Genomic DNA, 20,548 nt, shown 5'->3' with positions numbered 1-20,548 from the left:
CCCTGCGAATAGAGTAATGAGCTGGATGCCAGCAGGAATACAAAAAGTAGAAACCCTTGCCCTTTTTGTGAGGAAGCTCACCAATCAAGTTACTATGATACATCATACACGTGAGGAAAAAACACACAAGAAGTTGCTCAGTCTACCAGTGGAGATTTGCTTTTCTTGCTGCACCCTCTGTATGTGAGACACTGTTAAGCCATGAGATAGATATAGGAAACTCGCCGCATGGAGAGAACTCCAGTAGAAAATGGGGATCTGGGTGAGGGCTGTGTGTGCAGTCTTCAGTATTTCTATGAACAAGCCGAACGCTGATCCTAGATCGTCAGAGACCCCAACCACCCCTCTGCTCGGCTTTCCCTGGAAACAGAGAAGCCCAGCACAGGCTTTCTCCCAGTGGGAACTTGCCTGAGAACAAGGTCCGTAAGTGAAGAAAATGGCCTTCCTACTTCTCAGGGAACGGCATTCCAGGCAGACTGACACTGCCAAAATGCAACCCCTCAGCCATTAATATTGCCACCGAGCGCCAATTGCCTCTTCCAAGAAAAAGGAACAAACAACTCTGATTCTATTCAAACTTTATAAAAAGAGCCAGGAATTTAGGAAGACCTCTAAGAGATCCTGGAGAGTAAACTCCTTTCCTGCCCCACTAAAAGAGAAACCAATTGGGCAGTAAGGGCACAAGAAGCAAACCACAGTTTTTCCTTCCCAGTGTCCAGACACTGCTTACCACCATTATGCTCTTTACTGAGGACAACAGGCAGCCTTCTGCCTTGAAATGCCTTGTCTCCAGAGCAACCTGCAGAGAACTGCCACATAGCATTTTCTCTTTTTCTCTGTCTCAAATTTAATAGCATGTATATCAAAGAAAGTAAATTGTAAGTGCTTATTTATTTTTATGTTATTATATTTTTGAGACACAGAGTGTGAGCAGGGAAGGTGCAGAGAGGGATAGGGACAGAGGATCGAAAGCAGGCTCTGCCCTGACAGCAGAGAGCCCAATGTAGGGCTCGAACTCACAAGGCGACCTGTGAGATCACGGCCTGACCTAAGTGGGACGCTCAACCCACTAAGCCACCCCGGTGCACCGTAAATGCGTATTTCTTAGTTTAAGGCCAGACAGTATGAGGATTTGAGAAGGAATACTGTTCCAGAAAATCAGAAATATCAAGAATATCAGGTACACAAATAGAATTATAACCAGTGGTAAAATTGGGATATCAAGGTGAAGTTGTGGGGTTTTTGGTTTTTCTTTTCTTTTTATTGAGGTATATTGGACACACAGCATTATATATTACTCTTTGGGTGTACTATGTAATGTTTTGGGTTTTTTTTACATATTGTAAAATGATCACCGCAATAAGTCTAGTTAACATTCATCTTTACAAAGAAATTTTTGTCTTTTAGGATCTACTCTTTCAGCAACTCTCAAATATGCAATACAGCTTTATTAACCACAGTCCCCATGCAGTACATTACATCCCCAGGACTTCCTCATTTTACAACTGGAAGCCTCTGCCTTTTGGTCCTCTTCACCCATTTCATGCACGCCCCCCCCCCACTCCCACACCACTCCTCGAGCAACCAGTAATCTATTCTTTGCATCTACGAGTTTGTTTCATGAAATTCCACATATAAATGAGATCAGTACAGTATTTACGTTTCTTGTCTGACTTCACCTATTTCATGAAAATGACTGCAAAGTTCATCCTTGTTGTTGCAAATGGCTGGATTTCATTCTCAAGGTGAGATTTCTGAAAAGCCATCCCGAAGTGGAAGAGCAAATCCCCTGGAAGCCTGAGGAAGCTTCAGAGACAGTGGCGGGAAAGAGAACGAGTCCTCAGACAGCTCCTGTCTGTGGCACGGAACTTCCACGTCATTGGGTTTGTTAAAACGGGAGAGAGCGAGAGAAGAGAAAGAGAGGACAAAAAGAAAACAGGAGAAGAAAATTATGGCAAGGTACTAAAGAGAAGGTAGAAACCAAAAAAGTAAAGGTGAAATTTAAGGGTGATGTAAAAGACACTTCAATGGAGTAAGAAGTTAAATACAGACAATGGAAAACCCTGCAATATTAACTGTTACATTTTAAGACCTGAAACAGCATTTAGGCAGTTGTGAGTTTTTTCAATGGCATGAAAATAGGTTTTTTTCTTCATGTATGCTGGAAATAAGATTTTAAAGAGAAGAAAAGGGGGAAAGGAGAAGAAATCTAAAGAGTGGACAGATGAGGTTCACTATAGTATAAATAGAAAATAAATTTTAAAATAGAACACATCAAGGCCATAGAAAGTTCTACAACTATTGGGGAACCTGGGTGGCTCAGTCAGCTGGGCATCCAACTTTGGCTCATGTCATGATTTCACAGTTCGTGAGTATGAGCCCTGTGTCAGGCTCTCTGCTGTCAGCACAGAGCCTGCTTCAGATCCTCTGGCCCCCTTTCTCTCTCTGCCCTTCCCCTGTTTTCTCTCTCTCTCTCTCTCTCTCTCTCTCTGTCTCTGTCTCTCTTAAAATAAAGCTTAAAAAAAGTTCTACAACTATGCTAAGAAACAACACAGGGGAGACCTATAAAAATCAAGCCAAAAAAATATTGTCAGTGTGGGGGTGGACGAGTGTCACATTTTGCTGCCTTAATGTCCTGTGGTAAACATATTCTGTGTGCGGAGATCTCTCTCTGAATCAAGTGTCTTTTCACATGACACTTTGGCAGCTAAGCTTGGGATTACTAAAAAATAGCTATTTGGTTCAGGAAAAATTAAAACAACTCCCAACCTTTCAGTAAAACAAAGCCTGCTCTTCTTCCCAATGGATTATATTCAAGAAACTTCTTCATCTCCATCTTCATACTTGAGGGAGGGCATACCTAAATACACACACACACAATTCCTATCTTGGACCAATTTTTTCATGTATACAATACGGAAATTGTACTGGATACTGTTTTCCCTTTTCCAAAGTAAAAATAGACCTTTTCATTTTAAAAATAAATCATGGCTATAGTAGAAATGAGGAATTCTAGGGTCTCCTGGGTGGGTCAGTCGTGAGGCATCCAGCTTTGACTCAGGTCATGGTCTCACAGTTTGTGGGTTCAAGCCCCCTGTCCGGCTCTATGCTAACAGCTCACAGCCTGGAGCCTGGTTCGGATTCTGTGTCTCCCTCTCTCTCTGCCCCTCCCCTGCTTGCGTTCTGTCTCTCTCGGTCTCTCTCAGAAATAAATAAACATTTAAAAAAAAGAAATGAGGATTTCTAAAAATAAGTCAAGATAATATTCCCCACAATCAGAAATAATTACTAATATCTTCATAAATATTCTTTCAGATATGCTATGCATATATGTAAATGTACATATATCTTCATTTTAAAAGTTGTATATATTGTTTGGTAACACTTCATTTATAATATCACTGAAATATCTCTGAAAAACATTATCTTCTAGTACCTTTTTTCTCCAACCATAGATCATATAACTACACTCTCATTAATGGACTTAAAAATTATTTTCCATTTTCTGCTTTCTGAATAATTCTGTGATGGTCATTCTCTAGGTGTCTCCAAACATTTATTCCATTATTGTTTGGAGAAGTTTCTGCAAGTAGAATTTGTTTCAAAAAATATGTATATTCTAAACTTTAGTATGTATGAATTTGAGTCATTTGATCAAGTTCCAAAACCGTAAATTCTTTGTGAATTTGATGGGGATCTCATAGAATTTATAGACTAGGTTAAGGAGAATTCATTTACTTACTCGTTCAATAACTGTGTACCGAGTGCCTACTATGGGCCTGGCACTAAGACAGCAGTGGACAATCCAAAGAGCCAACAGTTATGGCATAATTGCATAAAAGAGTGCAAAACAGCAAGCACGCACGCATACAATGTGAAGTCGGGATGTGGGGAGCGCTAGATAGTACATACTCTGAAGGAAAGCTAATGCCAAGTGCAGAGACAAAGGGCGATGAGGTCACGTTTTAGATAAGACAATACGAAGGTTAGTAGGATACAGATGGTCATCTGGAGGCAGCTGTGTGGTTTTCAAGGGGGAGAGATGCCAGGAATCAGAGGAGCCAGAGAGCATCTACAGGGAGAGGAGAATGACGAGGGTAAAGAGGGAACACGAGTTGAATTCCAAGGGCCTTTGGATGAATGCCAAGGAGTTAGAATTTCCTTTTGAGCGTCACCAGAATATGTTGAAGGACTCTGTAGAGGAGAGTGAAAAAAACTCTTTAAGAATATTCCATCTTTCCTTCCTGAAGTTATGCTCTCCACTTATCTGTCTCCTTTACTGTCTCTCAGTAGATTTTTTTCCATTTCAGTATAATCTTATTAAATGCATTAATAAATGTTTGTTTTATTTGATCACTTTTCCATATAATAATTTATTTTCATTGTTTTCAGATTGAGTGTTCTAGCTAACGAACCTTACAGGCCCTTTTAGTACTCAATTCTATGGTTCTATGAACTTAGTGCTCTGGAAATGATTTTCAAAAGTCTCTGGATTTTGACAAGTATTTAAATGTCTAGGGAGCTGTGGAGAATGGCCTAGGGTTACTTTTTGTTGCTTTTGTTTTTGTTTTTTTGTTTTTAAGTTTATTTATTCATTTTGACAGACAGACAGAGAGACAGTGAGCAAGCAGGGGAGAGGGGTAGAGAGACAGGGAGAGAAAGAATCCCAACCGGGTTTCCATGCTATCAGCGCAGAGCCTGACACGGGGCTCCATCTCACAAACGGTGAGATCATGACCTGGGCTGAAGTCAAGAGTTGGATGCTTAACTGACTGAGCCACTCAGGCATCCCCACCCCCACCCCCAGGGTTACTTTGACTTCTGGTCCTCCTAGACCTTGGAGAATAAATTAGGGTAGATTCTTATACATTCAAACCCTATGAGCTCTTTCTGCGACAAGCCTATTACATTGACTCCTGTGGAGTTGGGTTCCCGGGCCCTTAACGCTTTCCTAAATGAAATTTCTAAGCGGCATTTCCCAAAAAGTGCACCAGAAAGCTTGTAAAAACAGCTATCCAGATCCTGTTCCTAGAGATTTCAATCCTGAAAGCCTGGATCCTGATGTGCAACAAAATTTGGGAAAGACTATCTAAGACCAGTTGCATACCTACCACATCCTTCTAACAGAACCAGGACTTCCTGTCAATATTCTAACAGTACTCAGGGCAAGTCTTGGACAGGAAGGACCTTGAGTGGAGTTGTTCAACATAATGAACTAGGTTCAGGAACACTCAGGTTCCTGATTCAGAGAAAAGCATGTTCTCCCCCATATAGAAAAAAATTACATCTGAATTTTATCTGGGTCATCATCTATGAACATATCTGTGGTCTAACAATTCTTTTGATTTCTTTATAATTTTCTAGGAAACCCTCTTGGTAAAATATAGAAAATTATATACATAGATGCATGGCACACTGGAAAGATTATGCCATGAGGTGACATTCCTAAAAATAAGACCTTCCCAAGCCGAGACAAGTAACTTACTTTAGTGAAATGACAATGGGTTAGGGTATCAGAAGGCCCAGGTTCAAATCCTGACTCATTTAAATTTGTAAAGCCTCAGTTTACTCAGCCGTTAAGTGGAGTAATAACATGAATGTGTCTCCTGGAGTTGCAGTGAAGACCAAATATGAAAATGCATTTTAAAGTATTGCATGAAGGACTAAACACATACAAATTATCCTTCCTTTTAGATTTCTAGAAGTATGTGTTGTTACTTCACTTCTCAGGATAGAATGCTCCCTCTGTCCATTCAGCCTCAGGATGGGGTCTACCAGACATCTGTGACTTGGATGAAGGATATTTCAAAGCTGACATTCCCTTAGGTGATTTAAAACCATAAAGCAAACATCTGAGAATACTGAAATGTATTTATAATGTGGGATGGGATTTATTTCATTGACTGTTACTCATATGAGAATCACACACATACACACACACCTGCACACAAACACAAAGATCAAGTCATAAAACCTTTGGGGGAGTACCTGCTGCCTTTCTCATACTTAAAGCACAGGACTCCTAAGATATTTGCGATCTAGATGTAACTACCATTCTTGTAATGCTTGCAAAGGTCCACAGAAAAAGTACAAAGAAACAACGACCCAGGAAACCCAACTTAATTATTTTGTTCCATACCTGTTCACGCTATGTGTAACATACTATGTTAAGAACGACAGGGGAGCGGTGCCTCACTGGCTCACCCTATGGAGTATGTGACTCTTGATCTCAAGGTTGTAAGTCTGAGCCTCACATTGGGTGCAGAGATTACTTAAAAATTAAAATATTAAAAAAAAGAACAATAAGGGATATAGAGAAGCATGAACTATCAAAGACGTACACCTGCAAACATTAAGTAGTAATAAAAAAACGTAAACAGTAGGACCAGAGGATATGACACTAGAAGCAACAAATCAGCATCCTATCTAGCTGCTATGGCTCCTTAATGCTTTATGTGCACAGTAGGGACATTTAAAAAAATTCATGCTCCCATCCAGAGAGGAGACGGCATAAGCCCCTCCTGCAAGAATGCCTTTGATTAAAGCTAACTCTTATTACATTAAACTTCAACATTTGAACATGGACTTTTAATGATTTCACTTCCAAGGCTTTCTCTGCCTTCTTGTCACCTGTGTGAACCTCTAATCCCACTTTGCAACCTCGTCTCGCCAGGACGAAAAATGCACTCTGTAAACTAGAAGTCCAGAGCATGATGAAAATTAATGACAAAACACAGAGAAGAGAGAAATCAAGAGAATAATGTGACTCTGATGAATAAGCAGAATTGACCAAATAATCAGAAACTTGAAAGGAAGGTTTTCCTTTAAAGTTGATTCTTTTGTGTTTGGCTAAACTATATATATCAATGGTATTTCCTCAACTCAGAGTGCAACTATCAAAAAATAATGTTTAATGGTAAAAAGTTAATTGGTGCAGAGTTCAAACCTCAGCTCAGTAAGTGTTGGCTTTGGGCAAACCACTTAATCAGATTATTTAGAGTCTGGTTTCCCCTTGATGGAAGCTACCACTTTTTAATTGAGAGAAAGCAAAGTAAACTTTGTCAGACAATTTGAACTGATCTGGGAGGCACACTGTAATCAGTCAAATAAGAGTCTAAGGTTAAGCAAAGAAGAGCAAGTAAGTCAACCTCAAAAGGGTTTAATTTTGTTTAAGTTTATTTTTTTTTTATTTGAGAGAGAGAGGGAGAGAGTGCACACAAGTGGGGAAGGGGCCGAGGGAGAGAGAGAGAGAATCCCAAGCAGGTTCTGCACTGTCATCACGTAGCCTGACACAGGGCTCAAGCTCAGGAACCACATAGATCATGACCTGAGCAGAAATCAAGAGTCAGATGCTTAACCGGCTGAGCCACCCAGGTGCCCAATCAAAAGTGTTTAAATTCTAATGAATTTTTCCCCGTGGTCTTTCCTACATGTATTCATCTCAGTCAAAAGTTCACTGTATAAAAACAGCAAGTACAAGGGGTTATTAAAAATGCAGCTTGCATTCTTATTAACTTCCCATTGCCCTTTCTTGCTATTGCTAAGGCTCCTTTTCTGGAAATGTTAATTCAGGGTTTCTGGTAACCTTGTCTCTGACAACTCTGAAGCATCTATACACAGACAGCAGGTGGTTGAGGCTGTGGAAGTTTGGAAGATTCACGAGGAACTCTCCTATTGCTCAGACCATGCTCTGAGTAGCAAAAAGAAAACCCTACGACTCATCACTTGACTGGCAAAAAGTCATTCTTCTTACACACAAAGAACTTGCTAAGCTTCTTCAAAAGCTACATAGCTCATAAAATCGTGATAAGATGGATGGATGAAGAGGGATCGTTTTGTGTAGATTTTTGTCCTAAATTAACCTAAAATTCAGAAATCAAAAAAATTCCACAACAACAGAAAACTTTACAGCTTGAGAATGATCAGGCAAAAAAAAAAAAAAAAAATGCCTGCTTTCTTGACATTTGTAATTAAAGGACATAGTACAGTAGGTGTGCAGTTTGGGTACCCGGCACCTGAATGTCACTGGAATTCTCCAAATTGTGCATATAAGATAAGGAAAGATTTAGATTTGGGTGTGTGTGCTTCCCTTTGGCAGGCTAGTGACTAAATAAAGTCAGAAGTAGATACAACTTATTGGCATCAACAGAAAAACCAGTTGGTACAAAATAATTTTATTTCCAATTAAATTTTAAAGGCCTAGAGAACTAAAAGCATTCACCTTCAAAAGTGTCAGCTAACCACAGTTTAGCCTTAGGTAGCTCCCAGAAGTGTTTCCTTCCATTGGTTGAGTGATCACGTTTTATTATTATCCCAAAACACTGCATGATTTAGTCAGAGAACTTGGAGGTCCAGATAATCCCTTCTCCATTTTTTATTATCACTATGAACTTCAGATAGGAAACACCCTGATTTCTGTGGCTCTTATGAGTCCACAGATACTTCTTGAGTAAATAAATCGCCTAGAGGACAGTAAGTGGGTCCCCATTGCTCAGGTGGTTGTTCCTCACCCAGCAGACCTTGCACGAGGCTCTGGGTAACACCCGCTGACCTGAACTGAAGAGACAGACTCTGCAGGGTTTTTTTAAAAATAAGTTTGTGGGGGCGCCTGGGTGGCGCAGTCGGTTAAGCGTCCGACTTCAGCCAGGTCACGATCTCGCGGTCCGTGAGTTCGAGCCCCGTGTCAGGCTCTGGGCTGATGGCTCAGAGCCTGGAGCCTGTTTCTGATTCTGTGTCTCCCTCTCTCTCTGCCCCTCCCCCATTCATGCTCTGTCTCTCTCTGTCCCAAAAATAAATAAAACACGTTAAAAATAAGTTTGTGTGTGTGTGTGTGTGTGTTTGTTTGTTTGTTTAGAGACAGAGGCAGAGTGCGTGAGCAGGGGAGGGACAGAGAGAGAAGGAGAGAGAGGATCCCAAGCAGGCTCATGCTGCCCACACAGAGCCCGATGTGGAGCTCAAACTCATGAACCATAAGATCATGACTTGAGCTGAAACCAAGAGTTGGATGCTCCACTGACCGAGCCACCCAGGTGCCCCAGATGCCCCAGATGTTCCTTCTCCTGTTTGTTGAATTATTCAGTGTAATTTAAATGGATTTCTGTTTCCATATGCCAACTGATTTCTTTTTTATTTGTGTGTGTGATAATGGCTTAGTAAAGAGAGACAGAATATGTTGATTTTGAAAAATGAATGGGTTTCCTTAAAGGAATAGCTTGAAATCTTCTAATCCTACAATTTTTTCCCCCCTGGCACCTCAAAAGAGAAATGTACGTGTATTTATGTTTCAATTTTCCTTGGCTTCTGATTCCAGATGTAAATATTTATTCTCAAATATGAATATTTCATTGATATGCATCATCTAATTTTATAATTTTACATTCACAGATATCTGATAGGTATAAATGAAAATATCTACATATTTACATATCAACCTAAAGTTACATCTGTAACTTCCAATTTTGAAAACACTGACCAAATAGGAAAGTTTATTTTCATGTCTTATTTTATATAAAGTTGTATTCCATCCTTTATTGTAGATGTAGTGGAAGCAAAAAAGAGAAACACATAAATTATAAACTTGTAGAGAAGTAGAAAATGTTCATCAAAAAAGTATTGACCTTTGCTCAGTATCTCAAGGATTTAAGAAAATTATAACCGTGAATTACTGCTAATCAAACATCCTCAAAGTCCTACGGAGTTGATAGGAGTATTTGTCTATACCACACAAATCTGAAAAAAACCTCAATAAAGTCTAAACTGTAGCTAGAGTGTAGGTTGAAAGTATTTTATTTTTTTAACGTTTTATTTATTTTTGAGACAGGGAGAGACAAAGCATGAACAGGGGAGGGTCAGAGAGAGGGAGACACAGAATCTGAAACAGGCTCCAGGCTCTGAGGTGTCAGCACAGAGCACAGCACAGAGCCCGATGCGGGGCTCGAACCCACGGACCGCGAGATCATGACCTGAGCCAAAGTCGGCCGCCTAACCGACTGAGCCACCCAGGCGCCCCAAAAGTATTTTAAATTCAGCTTCTAACTGTTCTGAACTCCACCAAATACAGGAAAGATTATGTACTATTCCCCATCTCATTTGAACTAACCCAGATATATACCCCAAATGGGAACAGTTACAAGAGTTAGAATACTGTCACTCTTGTGTTCCCTGGGTGGCTCAGTCGGTTAAGTATCTGACTCTTGATTTTGGCTCAGATCATGATCCCAGAGTCCTGGGATGGAGCCCCACATTGGGCTCCACTCTGAGCATGGAGCTTGATTAGGGTTCTCGCTCTCCCTCCCTCCCCCCACCCCAGACATACTCTGTCTCTCTTTCTCTCTCTAAAAGAAAAAGTGGAAAGTAGTTGCTCATCTTCACAGCCTTTCTCATGATGGTCATTCATAAAGACAGTGTCTACATGCATTAAATGAGATACGTTGGGGCTCCTGAGGGGCTCAAGTCAGTTGGGCATCCGACTCTTGACTTTAGCTCAGGTCATGATCTCATAGTTACTGAGTTGGAGCCCCACAATTGGCTTTGTACTGATGGCACAGACCCTGCTTGGGATTCTGTCTCCTTTGCTCTCTGTCCTTCCCCTGCTTGCTCTCTCTCTCTCTCTCTCTCTCTCTCAAAATAAATACAAATAAACTTTAAAAATAAAATGGTAGCACAAAAACAAACATTAAGATCAATGGAACAGAATACAGAACCCAGAAATGGACCCACAAACATATGGCCAACTAATCTTTGACAAATCAGGAAAGAATATCCAATGGAATAAACACAGTCTCTTCAGCAAATGGTGCTGGGAAAACTGGACAGTGACATGCAGAAAAATTAACCTCTTTTTTATACCATACACAAAAATAAACTCACAATCGAGGAAACACCTAAACATAAGACAGGAAGCCATCAAAATCCTAGAGAAGAAAGCAGCAACTTCTGATTCAACATGTCTCTAGAGGCAAGGGAAACAAAAGCAAAAATGAACTATTGGGACCTCATCAAAATAAAAAGCTTCTGCACAGCGAAGGAAAATATCTGCAAAACTAAAAGGCAACTGACGGGATGGGAGAAGATATTTGCAAATGGCATATCAGATAAAAAGTTAATATCCAAATCTATAAAGAACTTATCAAACTCAACACCCAAAAAACAAATAATCCAGTGACGAATTGGGCAAAAGACCTGAATAGACCCTGTTCCAAAGAAGATATCTAGATGACCATCTGACACATGAAAAAATGCTCAACATCACTCGTCACCAGGGAAATACAAATCAAAACCACAATGAGATAACACCTCACATACCTGTCAGAATGGCTAAAATAAATAACTCAGGCAACGACAGATGTAGTTGAGGATGTGGAAAGAGGAACCCTTTTGCATATATACATATGTATGTATATACATATATATGTATGTATATACATATATGTGTGTGCATATATATACATATACATATATACACATATATACATGTGTATTCATATATACATATATATACATATATATACATATGCACGTATATACATATATACATATATATGTGTGTATATATATATATATCTACCTCAAGATGTTATATTGAGTGAGGCAACTCAAGTCTACAAGTATTTATTGAATATCTGCTACCAGCAGTTATCTTTGCTAAGTATTGGAATTTTCAAACAAGGCATTTCACTGCAGTTGAGGGGCTCCCAAATGACCTGGGAAAGCAGAAATATACATAACTGTAATAAAATGAGAAGGCTAACGGAAACTGCATACATTTACTCTGCAGGGGATGAGTGAGGTAACATCACAGGCTGGACCAGATCTTGAATGACCAAAGCACTTTCCCAGAAAGAGGCCTGGGGAAGGACTTTCCGGACAGAGAAGAGCAAGTGAGCTGCAGGGAGCATGTGACAGTGCGTAGTATGGCCAGAGCAGAGCATGAGTGGCTCACATTTCCTATAGCACAGGTGAGGCTTGAGCAACAGAATGACAGGAAGTGAAATTTGAAGTAATGCCAGACCAAAAATAGAAACTGTATCCTACAGACAAAGGGGAGTGACTGAAAGCATTTAAGTAAAGTGGAGACACAACTGGAATATGTTTTAGTTCATCACTCTGGAAGAAGTATGGAACGAGTATGGAAAGATTTTTTTAAATGTTTATCTTATTTTTGAAACAGAGCATGAGCGGGGGAGAGGCAGAGAGAGAGGGAGACACAGAATCCGAAGCAGACTCCAGGCTCTGAGCTGTCAGCACAGAGCCCGACGCAGGGCTCAAACTCGTCAACTGTGAGATCATGACCTGAGCTGAAGTCGGATGCTCAACCGACCGAGCCACCCGGACGCCCCTGGAAAGATTTTTTTTTTTTATATATTCACATGGCTTTAGGTGAAGAAATGGTAGATAGGTGATGATGATATCAAATAGGGAAAGGTTATGTTGTTCAGTTCAGGACAAAATGAAAAATAGCCATATTACAAACTAAGAGCATTTGAAGAAGCTTGTCTAATTTACCCAATTACGGATTTAATTTTCAAAATGGGGGGAAGAGGAGAAATAATCAGTCAATGTTTCATATGCAAATCTGGTTGAAGTTAAGAGTGGGTATCATTCTGGGGCACCTCGGTGGCTCAGTCGATTGAGTGTCCGACTCTTGATCTCAGCTCAGGTCTTGATCTTGGGTTATGAGTTCAAGCAACGAATTGGGCTCCATGTTGGGCATGAAGCCTACTTTAAAAAATATATAGGTATAACTCTCATTTTTCCTTGTGTGTTGTATGTATTTGATCATACATTGAAATACTAATGTTTTCTGAGTGACATGATGACATATGTCATAAGTACATATGCACATTGATAGTTAAAGCATAAACATTTGATTTTCAAGAAATATTTCTGTTTCAGATCATGAGAATGCATTTCATGTACAGTTGTCCAATCTTAAAGTGGCTTTTAAAAGAAAACAGTTTCCACCTCACCTTCACTTATAGCAGCACTGAGATGAAAACACGTAAGAAGCCAGGTAGTATGATCTCAGTTCCATGAGAGGCTCTTGACAGAACTCAACAACATAAAAAGTCATGCTGGGGATGTTCAAAGTGGATTGCAGCGATCCTATCTTCAAGGAGGTAACAGTGGGGAGCCAGAGAGCATTTGACGATTCTTAGGTGCCTACAAATAACATCCATAGCACAAGGTCTTATGGGAACCAAGGGGGACACCCAATTCAACTTGGGGTATACAGGATGCTCCTTAGTACGATAACTGAACAAGGTTTCAGAAGAGGAAGAGTGGAGTTGAGGGAGCTGGTGGTGGCCACTGGGCACAGGAATGGTGATGAACTCACAGAGGAGTGAGTATAAATTAAGAGTCTGTCACAAAAAATCAGGTGAAAGATTACTGCCAGTAAAAGGTGATTAATTTGAACTCTGCCAGCTGTATCAGGGATAAACTTGAAGGAAGAAATGGAAGAAATGCTTAGAAGACAAAAATCCACAAGATGTAGAGATGAGTGAGCTGTGTACGATGGAAGGAGGGGAACTGTGCTATTTCTTTTTTAATTTTTTTTTGAGGGGAGGTACGAGCAGAGAGAGAGGGAGAGAGACAATCCCAAGCAGCTCCACGCTGTCAGTGCAGAGCCTGACCACAGGGCTTGAGCTCACGAACCATGAGATCATGACCTGAGCCGGAAACCAGAGTCGGACACTTTACCCATGGAGCCACTCAGGTGCCCCGGAACTGTGCTATTTTGAAGCTACAGCGGTCTACACGATTTTGCAGTCTATAGTAATGTGTAAAGGAAAGACACACACTACAAACATCAGAAAAAGTCTTTAAAAACTCTCTTCAGGGGCACCTGGGTGGCTCACTTAGTTGAGCGTCCAACTTCAGCTCAGGTCATGATCTCAAGGTTTGTGGGTTTGAGCCCCGTGGTGGGGCTCTGTGTTGACAGCTTGGAGGCTGGAGTCTGCTTTGAATTTGGTAGCTCTTTCTCTCTGCCCCTCCCCTGCTCACTCTCTTTCTCTGTCTCTCAAAAATAATAAAGGTTAAAAAAATTTTTTAAATCTCCTCAGAAAAGCATTACGCTTTCCAGAAGGAAACCAATGATGGACTGACTTTAGATATTGCCCAAGAATGAAAAATCACACCGTGTAACTGAAGGTCTGAAATAGAACTAAAGATAAATTCTTCCCAATCAAGTAGCTTTAAGCCACGTATCAGATTAGTCTTGAGAGGACAAGTCTTCTGATTCAATTATTTTTAAAGCTTCTTCTATACTACAGTAACTACTGAATTGACAGCAACGTGGGCAACATGTTAAATGTGCATACATTAAAATATAATCACATAAATTAGCCTGGAAGATTGGCACTCATATATTGAGACAAATTAATACATTGTAGACAATGTCGCTCAAGAGTTAGCAATTTCCTTTAATAATTCTCCTGAGCTAAAGGGGGCTATTTCGTTCATGTGACCCTAACAGCAGCCGATATTCATAACTGCTGTTATGGACTAAACTGAGTTTTAGACCAAGCATGAGTGGTGCCCCCAGGCATCATTAGTGGCTAATGTGGTGGATACAATAAGCAAATTATGAAATCACCAGGACCTAATAACTACATGCAGGAAGTACTACTTTAACAGTAGAACGCTGTCTTTGCAAATGAACAAGGGAAGGATCGGAGTCAAACTAAGATAACCCTTTTAAATAACGCTGTAACCCCAATATATTATGCAATAAACACCAATAACATCTGCTAAGAAACAGCAAGTTACGATGTAAAATTGGTTTAAGGAAATAAATAATCAAATTTCGGTCAGACATTTGGAGCAAAGTCGAGGAAGTTTACCATATAAGTATTCTTCAGGACTGAAGTCCCAGAGCCTCTAAAATATCTGGGGTATAATTAACAATCTGATGGACACTTCTGGCCAAGATTCATACGATTACTCATCCCTTATATTTTCTATATATGCTCGATGGTTTAAAAAAGGTATCTTGATAGCAGAAATACAATTCATCTAATAGGGTAATACATTTAAGGTTTATTCACTTATACAGACAACAAATATTTACTTGATTTACTTAAAAACATGTATTAAGATTTTAGTTGAGAGGCACGTGAGTGGCTCGGTCTGTTAAGTGTCCAGCTTTGGCTCAGGTCATGAGTTCAAGCCTCATGTCAGGTTCTGTCCTGACAGCTCAGAGCCTGGAGCCTGTTTCAGATTCTGTGTCTCCCTCCCTCTCTGCCCCTCCCCCGCTCATGCACATGCTCTCTCTCACTCTCTGTCTCGCTCTTGCTCTCTCTCTCTCTCTCAAAAATAAATAAACATTAAAAATAAAACATTTAAAATAAAAAAGATTTTAGTTGAGGCAAGACACTTTGCTAAGTCCTAGAAACCAGTGACAGTCTTTTCATCTTTTCAGTACTGTTTTCATCAAGGAGCTTAGAGGTTGGTGGAAAAGGCAGACTTATACAGAGACAAGTTCATGATAATACATTAAGTGCAGAGCTGAAGGTCTGCTTAGGGTTCTGTGGGACAGCAGAAGAGAGAGACCCTTGGCCAAGGTGGGTCTCCACAACATCTTCCCAGAGAAAATAAAGCCTCAGCTGAATGTTGAACTAGGTATAGTACTCATCTTTTGTCAGTAGGCTACTTCCACAGTAATGCTGAAAAAAAGGTATCCCAAATCATAGTACATAAAACAACAGCTTGTGACCTTATTAAAATTTTTTAGCCCCTTCCTTTCACTGCTTTGAGACTTAGGTTTTCTGACTTTTTCCTTGCCTACGGGCCTTCCAGGGCCCTAGTCTACCAACCTGAATCGCCATGAGAAAGGGGATGATGAACTGAATCATGAGCCTTCAATTCAGACCCTGATTCCATCAAATCTCACCTCTGCCCCTCACTAGCCTTTGAGAAAGTCACATACTTTTGTCTCTGAGCCCAAGGTTCTTCCTTGATTAAGTGGGTTCAAAAATACTACTGTATGGGGGTGGTGTGAGGTTCAAATGAGATCATGAATGTAGCAGTGCTTTACAAACTACAAATATCAGTCTTTACAGTTTTTAAAAATTTCTTACTTCCCAGATTAATGATATTATTCCATAATTTCATAAGAGTATATTATATAATATCTGTGCTGGCTTATCACAAATTTCGTAGACTTTTCTTGGAATAAACTTATGAGATCATGATCCTCTTTTCAGAGATACAAAACTGGAGATAAAAAGCAGATGAGTGTTCTCTCAGCCAAAGATTTGGACCAGAATGGGGTTGGATTTTAACACACTTCTACACCTAATTACCCTTTCATACAACTAAGTCCTTCAGTTAGTAATCTGTTATGAAATGCACTCATCTTCTATAAGACTCCTTCATTTAATTATCTAAATGACCTTGTGAGAAACACAGTTTTGTTATACTCTCCATTTCATGGAGAAAGCCAGCCTGGCTAAGCACAATGCTAAGTTTACCTCTCAGGGGCAAACAACCAAAAGTAGCAGAGGTGAGCCTTGAACCTGAGCCTTTTTTCTCATCTCCTGACATCCCACAGCTAATTGAAGATACAACCAGAGCCAGAATTCAGACTTCCCACATCCTCATTCACTAACTTCTCTATGGAATCATGATGGCTATCAACGATGATGGGTTAAACTTGTACGTCCTAATCTCTACCAATTGACTTGAGGTCTTTTTCACAACTCACATTGCATTCTTGAAGGGAAATGAGAAGTTAGGAATGTTTAATGTAAAATATGTGAGATCTTAGATACTGGTTTATTCATCTCTAGTGTACTGAGGGAAAAGAGAAGACTTTCAACTCATTAGATGCTTAATGGAAGTAATTCACTCCAGCGTTAATATACCAGTCCAGCAAAAAATCTCATCACGATTATTACATAAAATAAAGAATTTTGGATTCAAAATCAAAAGGTATCAAAAACAATCACTAGGCTTATTACTGGTAAATTGTTTCAAGGCAAAACGGTAGACACAAAACAATAATTTTGCCAATAATGCGTGTGATGATTAATTTCATGTATCAACTTGGGTGGGTCACAGTGCCCAGATATTGGATCAAACATTATTCTAGATATTTCTGTGAGAATGTTTTTGGATCAAATTTACTTTTAGATTGGCAGATTTTGAGTAAAGCAGATTGCCCTTCATGAAGGCAGACTTTCTGCACTCAAGAGGGAATTCTTCCAGCAGACTTTCTTTGGAAGTTCTACTTTTCCAAGTTTTTAAGAAAACTCCATAATCTTTCTCATAGTGGCTGCATCAATTTACAACAGTGCACGGGGTTCCCTTTTCTCCACATCCACGCCAACACTTATTTCTTGTCTTTTTGGTAATAGCCACGTAACAAGTATGAGGTGGTATCTCTGCAGTTTCGTGTGCATTCCCCTGATTATTAGTGATGTTGAGCAGCTTTTCATGCACCTGTTGGTCATTTGTATGTCTTCTTTGGAAAAAACATATGTTCACTTCCTCTGCCCATTTTTTACTTGTGTTGTTTGGGGTTTCCCCTCCCCCTCCCCCTCCTCCCGATCTCCTCCTCCTCCTCCTCCTCCTCCTCCTCCTCCTCCTCCTCCTCCTCCTTCTGAGTTGAATGGTTCTTGATATATTTTGGATGCTAACACCTTATCAGATATATGATTTTCAAATATTTTATCCCACTCTGTAGATTGCGTTTGTTGATGTTGCTGATGCTTTCCTTTGCGTGCAGAAGCTTTGTAGTTTAAGTTTTCTGGTTTTACATCCTATGATTTTGATTTGCGTTTGCTTTTCTGGTTTTACATCCTATTTCAAGTATTTAAGCCATTTTTACTTTATTTTTTGTGTGTAGTGAAGATAGTGGTCAGTTTCATTCTTTCGCATGTGGCTGTCCAGTGTTCCCAATACAAGCTTTTGGAGAGATTATTCTTTCCTCTATTGTACATTCTTTGCTCCTTTGTCATAAATTAATTGGCCAGAGGAAGAAGGGACAGAAAGAGTGAGAAAAGGGGCGAGAGAGCCCTGAGAGGCTGGGGAAAAGGAGGAGGTAGCAGGTAGTTAGCCTCTGCTGGACACTGCGCCCACACCCACCTGAGCCACACTCCAACCTCCCCACACCCTTCACCCTTCACTGACTCCCATGCATGCAACCTGGAAGCCAAGGGCAGGCAGAGGACTCCTCTGGGCCAGAGCCCTCACCGACAGCTGACCTGGGGTGAGGTGAGGGGCCCAGCAGCCAGCTGTCTGGTTCTTTCTTCTCCTGGGAGCTCCACACAAGCATGAGAAGGTAGGGGCAGGGAGAGGGCAGGGAGGTGGTGGGGAAGGGGATCAGGCTCTCCTTGACAACAAGGCGTTCACCAAGGAGACGGACTAATGGGTCGAGCAGCTGAATGAGTGGAAACAGCTTAACCAGAACCAAGTGCAGACGCTGTGCCAAAAGGCTAAGGAAAGTTTAGCAAAAGAATCAAATGTGCAAGAAGTTCGCTGTCCTGTTACTGTGTAGAAATGTGCATTGTCAGTTCCATGATCTCATGGAATTGGTGGAAAATCACCGGATACAAATGATCTATTCGAGGACGACTATATAGACAGAGGCTCCTACTCAGTGGAGAGTGTGACTCTTCTTGTGGCATTAAAGATGCATTACCCAACTGAGTGTTGTATGGAAACCAATTTGACAATAAATTTCATATATTGAAAAAAAAAAGATGCATTACCCAGAACACATTATGATATTGCAAGGAAAACAAGAAAGCTGACAAATTACCCAATTATAAGGCTTTTATGACGAATGTCTACGAAAGTATGCAAATGCCAATGTTTGGACATATTTGACAGATCTAGTTGATTATCTTCCACTTACAGCCTTAGTAGATGGACAGATATTTTGCCTCTACAGCATGGCATCTCTCCACCCATAGATAACACTGGATCATATAAGAGCCTAGGATCGTTTACAAGAAGTTCCACATGAGGACCCAAAGTGTGATCTGTTTTGGCCAGATTCAGATGATCCTAGTGGGTGGGGCATTTCATCACGGGGTACTAGCTACACATTTGGACATTCTGAAACATGTAATCATGCCAGTGGTCTTACCCTGGTTTCTCCAGCTCACCAACTTATACTGGGAGGATACAATTGGTGTCATGATCAAAATGTGCTTACCATTTTCAGTGCACCCAACTACTGTTAACACTTGTGGGAACGAGGCCGCTATCACGGGATTAGATGACACTTCAAAATGTTCCTTCTTTACCTGAAATGATAATAATAATAATTAAAAAATAAAATACTGCTTCCTTCAGTTTGACCCACTACCTCATGGTGGACAGCCTCATGTTACCCTTCATACCTCAGACTACTTCCTGTAGTAATTCCTCCCAGGAAAAACCTGCCTTTGCATGTGGAAGCATATCTGGCTTTTTAAAGTATATATATTAAAAAAAAAAAAAAACAGAACAAAAATCAACAGTAATCCAACTTTCTGTAACAAATTGGGATCTGTCTTGGCATTAATCCATATAGACCAAAACATACCATACCAATGATGAGCATTTAGCGCAATTTGAGACTGAAAATCCATACAACACTCTGTTCTAGATCAGTCCATCTTAACGGGTTTCCTGTTGTATTTGTAATATAGCCATTTCCCTCTGGACTGTTCAAGCATAAAAGGTAACTAACTCCTTCTTCTCCTTTTGCACTTACTTGGAAATTTTTAGTTCTAGTGTTTCACTGGCATGATTGATAGAACTGGCGTTTTATCTTTAAGAATAATTCACAAGCTAACTTCCACTTAATCCATTATGCTTTATTTTATTGAAATGCACAGTTAAATTAACTGAAGAAAAGATTCTTGGGAGTACATTTTTATAACAATAAAAAGGTTTCCCTTCATTTAAACTACTGTTTGATATTGTTCTGCATATTCTGTATGTGTGTCATGACAGTGTTTGCATCATGTTTGGTGTACTAAGCAAAAAAACTTTCCATTGTAAACAAACAACTAATTAATTAATCCATTGACCATATGCATGGGTTTATTTCTGACTCTCTGTTCCCTTGATCTATAGGTTAGTTTTTATGCCAATACTGTACTGTTTTGATTACTATAGCTTTGCAATTTAGTTTGAAATAAAAAAGTGTGATACCTTCTGACGGGAAACAAAGGCAAGAGAAATGTAATGTAAATTAAATCTTACAGCCTGCAGCTGTAAGATACCTGAACCATGCAGAGCGTGACCTTCTTCAAGGGACTCATGGCTGCCTAAGTGCCTTAATGTTTGTGTTTTCTTAAAGACTACAAGTAACAGCAGCTATCCCCTCAAGGTCCTGAAAGACTTGCTTTCAAGTTCCTTAGAAACTTACCTTTGTCTCTATCCCTCTCCCTTCAAAAATTTAAAGGTATACAATCAGTTGGGCTCTGCACTGGCAGCACGGACCACTTGCAGTTCTCTCTCTCCCTCTTTCTCCATTCCTCCCCTTCACACACACACTGTCTCAAAATAAATACATCCACTTAAAAAAAAAAGCATACGATCAGTCACTCCT

General features: G+C 40.1%; 1 pseudogene; it reads left to right on the top strand.

The window, feature by feature from the left end:
- The first annotated feature begins 228 nt into the window (after nt 1-228).
- Nucleotides 229-19,368, top strand: LOC102972714 (annotated as a pseudogene).
- Nucleotides 19,369-20,548: the final 1,180 nt, after the last annotated feature.

This window comes from Panthera tigris, chromosome E1, assembly GCF_018350195.1.
Source record: "Panthera tigris isolate Pti1 chromosome E1, P.tigris_Pti1_mat1.1, whole genome shotgun sequence".
Classification (NCBI taxonomy): Eukaryota; Metazoa; Chordata; class Mammalia; order Carnivora; family Felidae; genus Panthera; species Panthera tigris.
This window is presented reverse-complemented; position numbering and strand designations above follow the sequence as displayed.